Source organism: Oncorhynchus clarkii, chromosome 9 (genome assembly GCF_045791955.1).
Source record: "Oncorhynchus clarkii lewisi isolate Uvic-CL-2024 chromosome 9, UVic_Ocla_1.0, whole genome shotgun sequence".
NCBI lineage: Eukaryota > Metazoa > Chordata > Actinopteri > Salmoniformes > Salmonidae > Oncorhynchus > Oncorhynchus clarkii.
The window spans coordinates 73,293,668-73,310,226 of record NC_092155.1 but is presented as its reverse complement, the minus strand read 5'-3'; positions in this window follow the sequence as shown (position 1 = coordinate 73,310,226).

Here is a 16,559-nt window from a genome sequence, read left to right as displayed (position 1 = left end):
GTTTCGTTGTGTTCTTTAACCAAGCCCTGTTTCGTTGTGTTCTTTAACCAAGCCCTGTTTCGTTGTGTTCTTTAACCAAGCCCTGTTTCGTTGTGTTCTTTAACCAAGCCCTGTTTCGTTGTGTTCTTAAACCAAGCCCTGTTTCGTTGTGTTCTTTAACCAAGCCCTGTTTCGTTGTGTTCTTTAACCAAGCCCTGTTTCGTTGTGTTCTTTAACCAAGCCCTGTTTCGTTGTGTTCTTAAACCAAGCCCTGTTTCGTTGTGTTCTTTAACAAAGCCCTGTTTCGTTGTGTTCTTTAACCAAGCCCTGTTTCGTTGTGTTCTTAAACAAAGCCCTGTTTCGTTGTGTTCTTTAACCAAGCCCTGTTTCGTTGTGTTCTTTAACCAAGCCCTGTTTCGTTGTGTTCTTTAACCAAGCCCTGTTTCGTTGTGTTCTTTAACCAAGCCCTGTTTCGTTGTGTTCTTTAACCAAGCCCTGTTTCGTTGTGTTCTTAAACAAAGCCCTGTTTCGTTGTGTTCTTAAACAAAGCCCTGTTTCGTTGTGTTCTTAAACAAAGCCCAGTTTCGTTGTGCTCTTAAACCAAGCCCTGTTTCGTTGTGTTCTTTAACAAAGCCCTGTTTCGTTGTGTTCTTAAACAAAGCCCTGTTTCGTTGTGTTCTTAAACAAAGCCCTGTTTCGTTGTGTTCTTAAACCAAGCCCTGTTTCGTTGTGTTCTTAAACAAAGCCCTGTTTCGTTGTGTTCTTTAACCAAGCCCTGTTTCGTTGTGTTCTTAAACAAAGCCCTGTTTCGTTGTGTTCTTTAACCAAGCCCTGTTTCGTTGTGTTCTTTAACCAAGCCCTGCTTCGTTGTGTTCTTAAACAAAGCCCTGTTTCGTTGTGTTCTTTAACCAAGCCCTGTTTCGTTGTGTTCTTAAACAAAGCCCTGTTTCGTTGTGTTCTTTAACCAAGCCCTGTTTCGTTGTGTTCTTTAACCAAGCCCTGTTTCGTTGTGTTCTTAAACCAAGCCCTGTTTCGTTGTGTTCTTTAACAAAGCCCTGTTTCGTTGTGTTCTTTAACCAAGCCCTGTTTCGTTGTGTTCTTTAACCAAGCCCTGTTTCGTTGTGTTCTTTAACCAAGCCCTGTTTCGTTGTGTTCTTAAACCAAGCCCTGTTTCGTTGTGTTCTTTAACAAAGCCCTGTTTCGTTGTGTTCTTTAACCAAGCCCTGTTTCGTTGTGTTCTTAAACAAAGCCCTGTTTCGTTGTGTTCTTTAACCAAGCCCTGTTTCGTTGTGTTCTTTAACCAAGCCCTGTTTCGTTGTGTTCTTTAACCAAGCCCTGTTTCGTTGTGTTCTTTAACCAAGCCCTGTTTCGTTGTGTTCTTAAACCAAGCCCTGTTTCGTTGTGTTCTTTAACCAAGCCCTGTTTCGTTGTGTTCTTTAACCAAGCCCTGTTTCGTTGTGTTCTTTAACCAAGCCCTGTTTCGTTGTGTTCTTAAACCAAGCCCTGTTTCGTTGTGTTCTTTAACAAAGCCCTGTTTCGTTGTGTTCTTTAACCAAGCCCTGTTTCGTTGTGTTCTTAAACAAAGCCCTGTTTCGTTGTGTTCTTTAACCAAGCCCTGTTTCGTTGTGTTCTTTAACCAAGCCCTGTTTCGTTGTGTTCTTTAACCAAGCCCTGTTTCGTTGTGTTCTTTAACCAAGCCCTGTTTCGTTGTGTTCTTTAACCAAGCCCTGTTTCGTTGTGTTCTTTAACCAAGCCCTGTTTCGTTGTGTTCTTTAACCAAGCCCTGTTTCGTTGTGTTCTTTAACCAAGCCCTGTTTCGTTGTGTTGTTGAAAGTAGCCCTGTTTCGTTGTGTTCTTCAACCAAGCCCTGTTTCGTTGTGTTCTTAAACCAAGCCCTGTTTCGTTGTGTTCTTTAACCAAGCCCTGTTTCGTTGTGTTCTTAAACAAAGCCCTGTTTCGTTGTGTTCTTTAACAAAGCCCTGTTTCGTTGTGTTCTTTAACAAAGCCCTGTTTCGTTGTGTTCTTTAACCAAGCCCTGTTTCGTTGTGTTCTTTAACAAAGCCCTGTTTCATTGTGTTCTTTAACCAAGCCCTGTTTCATTGTGTTCTTTAACCAAGCCCTGTTTCGTTGTGTTCTATAACAAAGCCCTGTTTCATTGTGTTCTTTAACAAAGCCCTGTTTCGTTGTGTTCTATAACAAAGCCCTGTTTCGTTGTGTTCTATAACAAAGCCCTGTTTCGTTGTGTTCTTTAACAAAGCCCTGTTTCGTTGTGTTCTATAACAAAGCCCTGTTTCGTTGTGTTCTTTAACAAAGCCCTGTTTCGTTGTGTTCTATAACAAAGCCCTGTTTCGTTGTGTTCTATAACAAAGCCCTGTTTCGTTGTGTTCTTTAACAAAGCCCTGTTTCGTTGTGTTCTATAACAAAGCCCTGTTTCGTTGTGTTCTTTAACAAAGCCCTGTTTCGTTGTGTTCTTAAACCAAGCCCTGTTTCGTTGTGTTCTTTAACAAAGCGCTGTTTCGTTGTGTTCTTAAACAAAGCCCTGTTTCGTTGTGTTCTTTAACCAAGCCCTGTTTCGTTGTGTTCTTTAACCAAGCCCTGTTTCGTTGTGTTCTTAAACAAAGCCCTGTTTTGTTGTGTTCTTTAACCAAGCCCTGTTTCGTTGTGTTCTTAAACAAAGCCCTGTTTCGTTTGTGTTCTTTAACCAAGCCCTGTTTCGTTGTGTTCTTTAACCAAGCCCTGTTTCGTTGTGTTCTTAAACCAAGCCCTGTTTCGTTGTGTTCTTTAACAAAGCCCTGTTTCGTTGTGTTCTTTAACCAAGCCCTGTTTCGTTGTGTTCTTTAACCAAGCCCTGTTTCGTTGTGTTCTTTAACCAAGCCCTGTTTCGTTGTGTTCTTAAACCAAGCCCTGTTTCGTTGTGTTCTTTAACAAAGCCCTGTTTTGTTGTGTTCTTTAACCAAGCCCTGTTTCGTTGTGTTCTTAAACAAAGCCCTGTTTCGTTGTGTTCTTTAACCAAGCCCTGTTTCGTTGTGTTCTTTAACCAAGCCCTGTTTCGTTGTGTTCTTTAACCAAGCCCTGTTTCGTTGTGTTCTTTAACCAAGCCCTGTTTCGTTGTGTTCTTAAACCAAGCCCTGTTTCGTTGTGTTCTTTAACCAAGCCCTGTTTCGTTGTTTTCTTTAACCAAGCCCTGTTTCGTTGTGTTCTTTAACCAAGCCCTGTTTCGTTGTGTTCTTAAACCAAGCCCTGTTTCGTTGTGTTCTTTAACAAAGCCCTGTTTCGTTGTGTTCTTTAACCAAGCCCTGTTTCGTTGTGTTCTTAAACAAAGCCCTGTTTCGTTGTGTTCTTTAACCAAGCCCTGTTTCGTTGTGTTCTTTAACCAAGCCCTGTTTCGTTGTGTTCTTTAACCAAGCCCTGTTTTGTTGTGTTCTTTAACCAAGCCCTGTTTTGTTGTGTTCTTTAACCAAGCCCTGTTTCGTTGTGTTCTTTAACCAAGCCCTGTTTCGTTGTGTTCTTTAACCAAGCCCTGTTTCGTTGTGTTCTTTAACCAAGCCCTGTTTCGTTGTGTTCTTTAACCAAGCCCTGTTTCGTTGTGTTGTTGAAAGTAGCCCTGTTTCGTTGTGTTCTTTAACCAAGCCCTGTTTCGTTGTGTTCTTAAACCAAGCCCTGTTTCGTTGTGTTCTTTAACCAAGCCCTGTTTCGTTGTGTTCTTAAACAAAGCCCTGTTTCGTTGTGTTCTTTAACAAAGCCCTGTTTCGTTGTGTTCTTTAACAAAGCCCTGTTTCATTGTGTTCTTTAACCAAGCCCTGTTTCATTGTGTTCTTTAACAAAGCCCTGTTTCATTGTGTTCTTTAACCAAGCCCTGTTTCATTGTGTTCTTTAACCAAGCCCTGTTTCGTTGTGTTCTATAACAAAGCCCTGTTTCATTGTGTTCTTTAACAAAGCCCTGTTTCGTTGTGTTCTATAACAAAGCCCTGTTTCATTGTGTTCTTTAACAAAGCCCTGTTTCGTTGTGTTCTATAACAAAGCCCTGTTTCCTTGTGTTCTATAACAAAGCCCTGTTTCGTTGTGTTCTATAACAAAGCACTGTTTCGTTGTGTTCTTTAACAAAGCCCTGTTTCGTTGTGTTCTATAACAAAGCCCTGTTTCGTTGTGTTCTTTAACAAAGCCCTGTTTCGTTGTGTTCTTTAACAAAGCCCTGTTTCGTTGTGTTCTATAACAAAGCCCTGTTTCGTTGTGTTCTTTAACAAAGCCCTGTTTCGTTGTGTTCTTAAACCAAGCCCTGTTTCGTTGTGTTCTTTAACAAAGCCCTGTTTCGTTGTGTTCTTAAACAAAGCCCTGTTTCGTTGTGTTCTTTAACAAAGCCCTGTTTCGTTGTGTTCTTTAACAAAGCCCTGTTTCGTTGTGTTCTTTAACAAAGCCCTGTTTCGTTGTGTTCTTTAACAAAGCCCTGTTTCGTTGTGTTCTTTAACAAAGCCCTGTTTCGTTGTGTTCTTTAACAAAGCCCTGTTTCGTTGTGTTGTTGAAAGTAGCCCTTTCTTTCATTTTTGTCATTGTTTTCACCTTGTGTTAGTTACTCACCTGGTCTCATCAGATCCTTATTTACTTCAGTTCATTCTGTTTGTGCCTTTGTGAGGTATCGTTCGTTTTGACTCTACTAAGCCTTTTTCTAGCGCGTTTGTGAGAACCAGTTATAGCCTTCAGTCCTAGTTTTTATTCACCTGCCTGTTTGCCCACCTGTGTTTGACCATTGCCTGCCTGTGACCACGAGTCCTGCCTTCTGCAAAGGAGAAATAAACACCTGCCGCGCTCTGTGTGTGAATCTACACTTTTTTCTCTCTGAGTATTCACTACAATCACTATATAGGTTAGCCTGTGTTTGTCACTATATAGGGAAGCCTATGTGTTTATCACTATATAAGAAGCCTATGTGTTTATCACTATAGCAACCTATGTGTTTATCACTATAGCAACCTATGTGGTTATCATTTAACTTTCTTCAGTTCTGGGTGACGTGTATGTTTTTCCTTCCACTTGCTACCGTGGAGAGAAATACTACATCGCTAGAATTCTACAGTCTACATTGTACATTCTACAGTCTATATTCTACAGTCTACATTCTACATTCTACAGTCTGCATTCTACAGTCTACATTCTACAGTCTACATTCTACAGTCCACAGTCTACATTCTACAGTCTACATTCTACAGTCTACAGTCTACATTTTACAGTCTACATTCTACAGTCTTGATTCTACAGTCTACATTCCACAGTCTACATTCTACATTCTACATTCTACAGTCTACAGTCTACAGTCTACATTCTACATTCTACATGCTACAGTCTACAGTCTACAGTCTACATTCTACAGTCTACAGTCTACAGTCTACATTCTACAGTCTGCATTCTACATTCTACAGTCTACATTCTACAGTCTACATTCTACAGTCTACAGTCTACAGTCTACATTCTACAGTCTACATTCTACAGTCTACAGTCTACATTCTACATTCTACAGTCTACATTCTACATTCTACAGTCTACAGTCTACATTCTACATTCTACAGTCTACAGTCTACAGTCTACAGTCTACATTCTACATTCTACATTCTACAGTCTACATTCTACATTCTACATTCTACAGTCTACATTCTACATTCTACAGTCTACATTCTACAGTCTACAGTCTACATTCTACATTCTACAGTCTACATTCTACAGTCTACAGTCTACAGTCTACATTCTACAGTCTACATTCTACATTCTATAGCTCACTGCTTTTATCCAGAACGCTATGGGTCCTGGTCAATAGTAGTGTACTAAATAGGGTGTAGAGTGCCATTTGGGTGTATATTTTCTAGCAGGCTCTCTTATTGTCAGCAGACGGGACAGGACGGGAAAGGACAGCGCTGCCTGCATTCTCATTATCATTTTATAAGGCACAGTTGGCAGAGTGAAGTACTCAGCAGAGAGAGTATAGAAGAGTGTCACTGGCACCCTGTCAGAGTGAATTAACTAACACAAGTGGAATGTAAAGTTTGGCTCTGTTATTTTTGTGTGTGTGTGATTGGATGTCCTGGGCACTGACAGGATTAAATCTTTCTTGCTGGGCTGTTTTGACAGTTTGAAGTCCAGCTTTTCACACAAACATGTCTTCAATCTTGAACAGCTACGTATTTCTTGCAAAATAAATTTGATCTCAATGAGACTAACTTGTATGCTTATAAAAGAGATGCATCTTACCTTCACATTGTAGAATAAAGCAGTAAGAAAGACATTGGGTTCTTGTTCTTAATATACAGAAAACAAAACAACAACACTTTGGCAAAAAGAGATTTGTAGAGTACAAGTTTCTATTGATTTTTGCCACAGAAATCGATAACGATGTGAAAGTGAGGCCCGTTTGATCTATTACCCTCCTAATGACGCAGATATGCCCGGTCCTTATAGCTCTGTTTAGTTCTCTATGGAAATACACATTCTCCACTGGGGTATAATCAAATCTATGGGATGTTACAACTTTGTTAAAGCCATAAAACAGTAGCCTTCTAGCCAATTACAAACCACAATAATTCCCTTCTCATTGAATATCTGTTGGTGAAATTATGGGGTGTTGAATGTCCCACAGTCTTACTTGGATTAAATAATACTGTAGTTTATATCAGAGATCAGATTATATGATTTATATAGTCCACACCTATGAATGTCTTTAGGTGCTGAAGACAATAACAAGAGGCGTCAGTAAGTCAGGGTGTATTCTGGGAAATGTCCTCTGTTATCACAGTCAAAGAGAGATAAGCTAACTGGATTTAATGGGAGTGTAAGTGTGAGAATCCATGACATCAGCGCTTATCTACAGCTGTAACCATTATCTCTCCCGGTGTCCAGCTAGCACTGGCCCATCATCCGTGAAGTCAGCGGCCCATTTCCCATGTATCTCATTGGCTTTAGAGTGGGCAGACAGCTGTAGTTTGTAGCTGACACTAAAGCAGCACTAAATTTGTTAGTAAATGTAGACCCACTGTTGGGCTGCTGTCAAAATGTCACCCTTTTGGCTGCTGAAATGTCACCCTATTGGCTGCTGAAATATCCCCCTATTGGCTTCTGAAATGTCACCTTATTGGCTGCTGAAATGTCCCCCTATTGGCTGCTGAAATGTCACCCTATTGGCTGCTGAAATGTCACCCTATTGGCTGCTGAAAGGTCACCCTATTGGCTTCTGAAATGCCACCTTATTGGCTGCTGAAATGTCACCCTATTGGCTGCTGAAAGGTCACCCTATTGGCTTCTGAAATGTCACCTTATTGGCTGCTGAAATGTCACCCTATTGGCTGCTGAAAGGTCACCCTATTGGCTTCTGAAATGTCACCTTATTGGCTGCTGAAATGTCACCCTATTGGCTGCTGAAATGTCACCCTATTGGCTGCTGAAATATCACCCTATTGGCTGCTGAAATGTCACCTTATTGGCTGCTGAAATATTCCCCTATTGGCTTCTGAAATGTCACCTTATTGGCTGCTGAAATGTCACCCTATTGGCTGCTGAAAGGTCACCCTATTGGCTTCTGAAATACCACCCTATTGGCTGTTGACAATGGCCTAGATTCTGCTCTCCTACACTGCTGTGCCACCTCATAGCAGCAGTGGTCCGATGAGTGCTGCTAGCTGAAGTAGCTACGGCAACCTAGCTAACGTTTATTCCAACAGACAGGCAGAGGTGGGGAGTTGGAAACAAACAAGGGAACAAGAGATTAGTTTGTATTTGTTGAAACTGTTGTGTGAAAGCTCCAGGGCAACGTATTCAAATATGCAGCAGAGGTAAATCCCACTCTGTGGCTGACTGGCTGAGTTCTGCTGAACATTCTCTGTGTTGTTTACCAACATCATACAGATAAACCACACACACACAGACACACAGACACACACAGACACACACATAGACACACAGAGACACACCATTATGGGAGTGTGACTGTAATTAAGGTCTATGAGAAGTCAGTCAGTCCACCAGGGAGGAGAGCAGTGTGTGGATGTGTGTGCGTGTGTGTATGTATGTGTGTGCGTGTGTGAGTGTGTGAGTTTTTGAGTTTGTGTGTGCGTGTGAAGCATCAGTCCACCAGGGAGGAGAGCAGTTTCAATTAGTCTAATCACAGCTCTACTTTAACAGTAATGTTTTCCTTCAGGCTAGAATGAACACGTGCTGTCTAATAGCCCTCTAGGTACACCCAATAAGGTATATGAAATACGCCTGTCTCTCTGCTGAAGATAAGTGCTCCCACTGCCGGGCACTTTGCTAAGACTTTCTTTGCTTGACCTTTCTATCGATTCAGTCATGCTTTTATTAATATCCTTCAAGGTATAATAAGGTAAATGAAATACATCTGTCTGGCAGCTGATTAAAGCTACTTCAGTTCTCACAGCCAAGCACTTTGCTCTTTGCTAAAACTAGACTTTCTTTGTAATTCAGTCATGTGTAACTTTATGGTTTCAAATTGGAACTGGAGATGGAGATGGAGATGGACCTGGAGATGGACCTGGACCTGGATCTGGAGATGGAAGTGGACCTGGAGATGGAAGTGGACCTGGAGATGGACCTGGATCTGGAGATGGACCTGGATCTGGAGATGGACCTGAAGATGGACCTGGAGATGGACCTGGATCTGGAGATGGACCTGGAGATGGAAGTGGACCTGGAGATGGACCTGGATCTGGAGATGGACCTGGAGATGGAAGTGAACCTGGAGATGGACCTGGAGATGGACCTGGAGATGGAGATGGACCTGAAGATGGACCTGGAGATGGAGATGGATCTGGAGATGGACCTGGAGATGGAGATGGACCTGGATCTGGAGATGGACCTGAAGATGGACCTGGAGATGGACCTGGAGATGGAGATGGATCTGGAGATGGGCCTGGAGATGGAGATGGATCTGGATCTGGAGATGGACCTGGAGATGGACCTGGAGATGCAGGTGGATCTGGATCTGGAGATGGACCTGGAGATGAACCTGGAGATGGATCTGGAGATGGACCTGGAGATGCAGATGGAGATGGATCTGGAGATGGATCTGGAGATGCAGATGGAGATGGATCTGGAGATGGACCTGGAGATGGACCTGGAGATGCAGATGGAGATGGATCTGGAGATGCAGATGGAGATGGATCTGGAGATGGATCTGGAGATGCAGATGGAGACGGATCTGGAGATGGATCTGGAGATGCAGATGGAGATGGATCTGGAGATGCAGATGGAGATGGATCTGGAGATGCAGATGGAGATGGATCTGGAGATGGATCTGGAGATGCAGATGGAGATGGATCTGGAGATGGATCTGGAACTAGAGAGGGCTCGTAACCACAATAACTTTGAAGATCCTTTTAGTTTTGTGCATCGGATAGATTCCTTAAGTGAAATGATAAGCATCTGACCTCGGCAACTATTGATCGTTTGAATGAGAGACGCAACTCGATATTCAATAATCTCCTCCGTCCTCTCCTCGGTCCAGACGGAAAACGTTGACAGTGACCAGTGTATTTTTAGAGTAGCTAGTGTGAGCACGCACTCATTATTTATCTAAAAAAAGTGAAGAGAACACATGTTGTATACCGTAATTGTGCATTTTCCCTGTTTGACTAGTAGCTAGACTGCACTGTAGCGTGATCTGAAGAGTTCTGGGATCTCAACAGTGCTGTCATAGCTAGTCATACAGACCTCACTGCAGTTGATGTACACAACCCTGGACATATACATCTCTAGAAAACAAGTGTTATTTTTTTGTCTTGATATTGACAGGACTTTGAATGGAGTAACCACATCAGTTATACATAACATATCCATACCTTTCAATAGCTGTCCAGGAAACATTCACACCATCCAACCAACCAGTCACTTAGTCTAGTCAGGCGTGAGTTGAGTTGGCGAGGTGAAAAGCACGGAGGAGATGACACGCCACACACCTGAGATGTCATGCAGAGCCAGAGCCAGTCACAAGGGAGGCACCTCAGAGAACTGGCCCTGCTGGGTCTGAGACAGTTTACAGAATACTGTAAACATGCCCCCTCCTTCCCATCCTTCCATCTGTAAAAATGCCCCCTCCTTCCCATCCTTCCATCTGAAAACATGCCCCCTCCTTCCCATCCTTCCATCTGTAAACATGCCCTCTTCTTCCCATTCTTCCATCTGTAAACATGCCCCCTCCTTCCCATTCTTCCCTCTGTAAACATGCCCCCCTCCTTCCATTCTTCCATCTGTAAACATGCCCCCCTCCTTCCCATCCTTCCATGAGGAAATTGCTGATCTGACAGGGTATGATTGGTGGAAGCAATGTGGTGGAAGTCATGTTTTACCCTGTCAACCCATTTACAGATCATTAACCACGTTTCCGTCCACAGTTTTTATGTGGGTAAAATCCTACCGTATAAATCAAATCACGACAGCTGTGATGGAAACAGGAAGTGTGGCTAAAATGGTATAAATCTCGACAGACATTTTGTTCTTTTTTAATAATTTTTTACAATTTTTTATTTCACCTTTATTTAACCAGGGAGGCAAGTTGAGAACAAGTTATCATTTACAACCTGGCCAAGATAAAGCAAAGCAGTTCGACACATACAACAACACAGTTACACATGGAGTAAACAAACATACAGTCAATACAGTAGAAAAATAAGTCTATATACAATGTGAGCAAATGAGGTGAGATAAGGGAGGTAAAGGCAAAAAAAGGCCATGGTGGCGAAGTAAATACAATATAGCAAGTAAAACACTGGAGTGGTTGATTTGCAGTGGAAGAATGTGCAAAGTAGAGATATAAATAATGGGGTGCAAAAGAGCAAAATAAATAAATAATTACAGTAGGGAAAGAGGTAGATATTTGGGCTAAATTATAGATGGGCTATGTACAGGTGCAGTAATCTGTGAGCTGCTCTGACAGCTGCTGCTTAAAGCTAGTGAGGGAGATGAGTGTTTCCAGTTTCAGAGATTTTTGTAGTTCGTTCCAGTCATTGGCAGCAGAGAACTGGAAGGAGAGGCGGCCAAAGGAAGAATTGGTTTTGGGGGTGACCAGAGAGATATACCTGCTGGAGCGCGTGCTAGAGGTGGGTGCTGCTATGGTGACCAGCGAGCTGAGATAAGGGGGGACTTTACCTAGCAGGTCTTGTAGATGACCTGGAGCCAGTGGGTTTGGCGATGAGTATGAAGCGAGTGCCAGCCAACGAGAGCGTACAAGTCGCAGTGGTGGGTAGTATATCGGGCTTTGGTGACAAAACGGATGGCACTGTGATAGACTGCATCCAATTTATTGAGTAGGGTAATGGAGGCGATTTTGTAAATGACATCGCCGAAGTCGAGGATTGGTAGGATGGTCAGTTTTACAAGGGTATGTTTGGCAGCATGAGTGAAGGATGCTTTGTTGCGAAATAGGAAGCCAATTCTAGATTTAACTTTGGATTGGAGATGTTTGATGTGAGTCTGGAAGGAGAGTTTACAGTCTAACCAGACACCTAGGTATTTGCAGTTGTCCACATATTCTAAGTCAGCCGTCCAGAGTAGTGATGTTGGACAGGCGGGCAGGTGGAGGCAGTGATCGGTTGAAGAGCATGCATTTAGTTTTACTTGTATTTAAGAGCAATTGGAGGCCACGGAAGGAGAGTTGTATGGCATTGAAGCTCGCCTGGAGGGTTGTTAACACAGTGTCCAAAGAAGGGCCAGAAGTATATAGAATGGTGTCGTCTGCGTAGAGGTGGATCAGAGACTCACCAGCAGCAAGAGCGACATCATTGATGTATACAGAGAAGAGAGTCAAGCCTGTGACACTACCATAGAGACTGCCAGAGGCCCGGACAACAGACCCTCCGATTTGACACACTGAACTCTATCAGAGAAGTAGTTGGTGAACCAGGCGAGGCAATTATTTGAGAAACCAAGGCTGTCGAGTCTGCCGATGAGGATGTGGTGATTGACAGAGTCGAAAGCCTTGGCCAGGTCAATGAATACGGCTGCACAGTATTGTTTCTTATCGATGGCGGTTAAGATATCGTTTAGGACCTTGAGCGTGGCTGAGGTGCACCCACGACCAGAATGGGTGCACATGGGAACTATGGCATGTAAAAATACAAAAATAAACATTTCGTGGAGCTCTGGTTATATCAACATCCTTGCTCTTATTTTGAAGTGAGATATAGCATCCATATTATACTGAACAAAAATAAAAATGCAACATGCAACAATTTTAAATGTTACTGAGTTACAGTTCATAAAAGGAAATCACTCGGTTGAAATAAGTTTATTAGGCCCTAATCTATGGATTTCACATGACTGGGAGTACAGATAAGCATCTGTTGGTCACAGATACCTTAAAAAAAAGGTAGGGTCATGAATCGGAAAACCAGTCAGTATCTGGTGTGACACCCATTTGCCTCATGTAGTGCGACACATCTCCTTCGCATAGAGTTGATCAGGCTGTTGATTGTGGCCTGTGTATGTTGTCCCACTCCTCTTCAATGGCTGTGCGAAGTTGTTTGGATATTGGCGGGATATCTGTGGGATATCTGTGGTACTGAATTGTGTGACAAAACTGCAAATTTTAGACTGGCCTTTTATTGTCCCTAGCACAAGGTGCACCTGTGTAATGATCATACTGTTTAATCAGCTTTTTGATATGCCACACCTGTCATGTGGATGGATTATCTTTGCAAAGGAGAAATGCTCACTAACAGGGATGTAAAGACAATTTGTGCACAACATTTGAGAGAAATAAGCTTTTTGTACCTATGGAACATGTCTGGGATCTTGCATTTCAGCTCATGAAACATGGGACCAACACTTTACATGTTGAGTTCATATTTTTGTTCCGTATAGATGGGAACAGGTAAAGAAATTCCAATACTTTTCAAAAACTACAGAAGACATGTCAGGAAAAGGCTTCAATAAACCGTGGAACCTTCTTCGGGAACAAATGAATGTCCCTTAAGCAAAGCTTAAATAAAAAAATAAAAACTAATAAATAAATACAGCTTCATGCCAAGACGTCTTTCGTGCAGCGGTGCTGGAACAGACAGCCTGTTCCGTCATTTCAAGGAGATGAACGAAATCCTTGGCGCACGGCCCATGGTTCCTCTGTTGAGCATCAACAGCTCAAGTACAGTTTTTGTTCTTGAAAAAAAACAAAAAAAAATGAACATACATAGTATATGCCTAATTTGCCTATTGTCTGGATGTGTGTTGTAGATTAATGTAATTTAATATTTTTTAAGGTGAGCTGAGCCATGAGGAAGTGGACAGTCAGGATGCCGAGGACGACAGCCTGGAGACAGCCAGCCTATACATTTTTAGGCTATGCAACTGCAGCCTAATGTTTATGTGTTGCCGTTCCAACACCGCTGTAATTGTCTTTATTGCTATACTCTGGATGTGTGGTTTTATTTAAATACTTCTTAAATAGGAAGGCCTTTGTTCTTGTTACACAGTTGCACTATGCAATGGATTTACTTGGGTATGACAGAGACTATGTTTGACACTTGTATGAGTAACTGTAGAGCAGTGGCTCATTGCTGATCCTTGAGTCGTAGCTGAGCAGACTGCAATTTGTATATTTAAGATGGATCAAATGCTGCTTTTGTGTGTTTTCCCATTACTTTAGATAAAGCCTGCTGCTCCTGAGACCAGCATTCAGTGACGCAGACCGATCCGAGTCACCTTCAGCCTCACCATCCAACCCACAAAGTTTCTGGAGTCTACCAGCATAGAGCACCTTCAATGTGAATCCTTTTTCCAGACATGCAAGGTATCAATGATAACCTGGTCAAGCAAGCAGAACAGGAACAGGAAACCTTGCATGCATCACCAAGGCGGTCAAACGCTTTGAACGTTGTGCCAATGTGGCAGAGAGGCATACAAACGCTTCTGAGAGGATGTCTGGGGTGACGAACTATGCTACACACCCAGCCTAGTTAATATCCTACCATTAACCATCTGGAGCATACACAGCCATGTGCCCTGATGAGGGGGGGGGGGGGGGTCACATACACCAATAAAGTTACGATAACTTGGCCTAGATGAATTCTTGAATGTCCATTTGGACGTGAGCATTGGGTAGGCTATAGGCAAGCCAACATGCAAGATCATGCCACACGGTGTTATACCCGGCTATCAACAATCTCTTTTATGGGTAGGATAAATGTATCAGGTTAGATGAAATCAACAAAGGAAACACTTCAAGTTTTATTTTTTATTCGATAAATCCAAGTTTGTGAGATAGAGTTTCTTAGCTGGATGTCAAGTAATTACGCACAGTTAAAAAAAACATCTGCAACAAGCCAGTATGATGGAAACATTTCTCTGGTAGGAAAGTGCATATATTCTTTTTACACAAATTTTAGAATATTCTGTTGCCAATTGGATGGATTATCTGCATTATCTGAGAGCTATTACTGTAGCCACGGTCATTGTAGGACAAGAAAACAAAGGGGGGTCGGTGTAGACGGAATAAAAACTGACTACGGCATGCTGGGAGAACTCCAAGGAAATATCAGGAAGATGAATTCCAGCGTCAGCATTAAATTGGCATTGTGCAATGGTGTATGGGTGACAGGGATTATATAGGACTCCTGGTAGACTAGAAGTGCCACCTCTTGTTGGTGTTTTCTTTGAGATTGCAATGACACTTCCTGGTCAAAATAATAGCCACTGTTTTACTCAGTGGCTGGGTCTGAAATGACTCCCTACCCTCTGGACACAAACTGGTTGAATCAACGTTGTTTTGAGAGTTTAAACCACAGGAATAAGTCATCGTGGTAACCAAATTTCAACATAGACAAACCATCATTTGAAATAAGAATGTGTTATTAGTTAAATAAAGTTTTAAAAAATAAAACAAATATTCAAAAAATACTTTGTGTAAAATATGTTCCATTTATATCTTTAAAATAATGTCAGCTCTTCAACATTATATCCACTATCAGAAAAACAAAACAATAGGTTGGGCAGCACCTCCTACTGGAGAGTTGATCTATCTACAGCTACCCTTAGGTCTCAAAGCCCTGCTTAGCCCAGCAAAGCCCTGCTTTGGTATTTGGTATTTGTCACTGACTATTACCAATGTGCTATCGTGAAAATTATTGTTGAGATATCTCTACATAAAAACTTAATAGATTCACTGTTACTATCGAAGTCATTTCAAAGGGTAGGTTTAACAAAGCAAATGAAATGTGACGATACTTTATCACTCATACGCCAGTTTGTTAGGTACACCACCCGGTTCACAAAAATGGATCGCTCCTACAGACAGTGAGTCACGTGGCCGTGGCTTGCTATATAAAGCCAGCAGGCAGGCATCGAGGCATTCAGTTATTGTTCGTTTGAACATTAGAATGTTAGAATGGGCAAAACGAGTGACCTAAGCTACTTTGAGTGTGGTATGATCATCGGTGCCAGGCGAGCTGTATTCAGTATCTCAGAGACTTCCGCCCTCCTGGGCTTTTCACGCACGACGGTGTCTAGGGTTTACCGAGAATGGTGCAACAAACAAAAAGCATCCAGTCAGCGGCAGTCCTGTGGGCAGAAACAGCTCATTGATGGGAGGTCGTAGGAGAATGGCAAGAATTGTACAAGCTAACAGGCGGGCCACAAACAGACAAATAATGGCGCAGTACAACAGTGGTGTGCAGAACGGCATCTCGGAAGCCACAACTCGCCGATCCTTGTCATGGATGGGCTATTGCAGCAGAGGATCACACCGGGTTCCACTCCTATCAGCTAAAAACAAGAAGCAGCAGCTCCAGTGGGCACACCAACACCAACACTGGACAACTGAGGAGTGGAAAAACATTGCCTGGATCATGACAGCGAGTTCAGTTTACTTGAGTGGCCTGGTCAGTCCCCAGACCTCAACCCAATAGAGCATCTCTGGGATGAGATGGAACGGGCTGTTCAAGGCAATCTGCTGAAACTGCGGGATGCCATGGTGTCAGTATGGACCAATATCCCTGTGGAACGTTTCCAACACCTTGTAGAATCCATGCCCCCAAAAAATGGGGGGGGGGGGGGGGTCCAACCCGGTACTAGATGCAGGCAAAGGGGGGTCCGACCCTGTACTAGATGCAGGCAAAGGGGGGTCTGACCCGGTACTAGATGAGTGTACCCAATAAACTGGCCAGTGAGTGTATATCATCAGTGATATAATTTAGGTCTAGATAGCATTTTTAAAGTCATCAACAGCTATTGTTTCAATTCAACCCATAATTCAACAACAAACTTGACAAGGGTCTGAAGCTCTGGGTGACTTTAAAATGAATAATTGATATGTTGGATTCACATGTCCATCTCCACTAAATATCTAAGTTGAAGAATAAGACTAAATCAAATCAAACGTTTTTTAAATGCATTTAAAGTTTGATTTGATTTTGTCCTATTCTTTAGTGACGTAGATTTTTGGTTGAGATAGAGACCTGAATCCAACATAACAATTGTTGAATTGTTGACAACTGGAATTTAAGCCACTCTAAGTGAGTGGTACAGATGGAACTATCCAATCAGAAGATAAACCTCATTCAAATATTGATATTTGGTTGTGTTGACAACCAAACACA